Source organism: Salmo salar, chromosome ssa06 (assembly GCF_905237065.1).
Source record: "Salmo salar chromosome ssa06, Ssal_v3.1, whole genome shotgun sequence".
Lineage (NCBI taxonomy): Eukaryota > Metazoa > Chordata > Actinopteri > Salmoniformes > Salmonidae > Salmo > Salmo salar.
Genome location: NC_059447.1, coordinates 29,788,103 through 29,788,990, shown reverse-complemented (window position 1 = coordinate 29,788,990; position 888 = coordinate 29,788,103).

Sequence of the window (888 nt, the reverse complement as noted above, 5' to 3'; positions counted from 1 at the left end):
TTTTGTGGTTTTGAGTGATTTATGCTTGTTTTTGGTTGCTATTCATTGAATTGACAAAAAATACAAGTGGCAATCTTGTTGTGTAAGGAATTGCTGTATGTGAGCCGAAAAGACTCAGTTCACTACATAGAAATAGAGAAATTAATCACAGTCTGTCTGTTTTGTTGAATACCTTCACCCAGAGAGTCGAGGCATGTCTGTCCCTGTTCACTGGGTTCACTAGGTGGTGGTGGCCTGTTGTGGCCTGAAGCTTTCCCTTATTATCTACCTGTTTCTCTCATCCTCTCCTCCTCTCTCCGTGACATGCAGGGTCCCAACACTAACGTCAGTTCTGTTTGCAATTACCCACAGTGCCCTATGCTGTCTGGAAGAATGAGTTGGATTGACGTCTTTCTGGCCATCTGCCGTTCTTCTATTCCTGTCCTCTCCCATCCCTCGCTCTCTCCTTCCTTCCTTCCCTCCCTCCCTCCCCAACTCTTCTTTGAGAGGATTAAGTGTGTTGATATCTCTGTGTGTCTTTGTCTCATCAATGTGTAAATGTGATGCTGTGTGTGTGTGTGTGTGTGTGTGTGTGTGTGTGTGTGTGTGTGTGTGTGTGTGTGTGTGTGTGTGTGTGTGTGTGTGTGTGTGTGTGTGTGTGTGTGTGTGTGTGTGTGTGCGTGTGCGCGCGTGCGTGCGTGCGTGCGTGCGTGTGTGTGTGTGTGTGTGAGAGAGTGTTCGAGGTTTGGTGTGTCAGTTGCAACTTGAAAGTCCAGTAATATCCTTGTCCACTGGATTTCATCACTGCCTTTAGTCACAAAATGTTGACGTGTGTCCCCTTTTTGTAGTACTAATCTGTACACAGTTTTTACACAAGGTACAGAAATAACCAAATCTTTGTCATTGTAA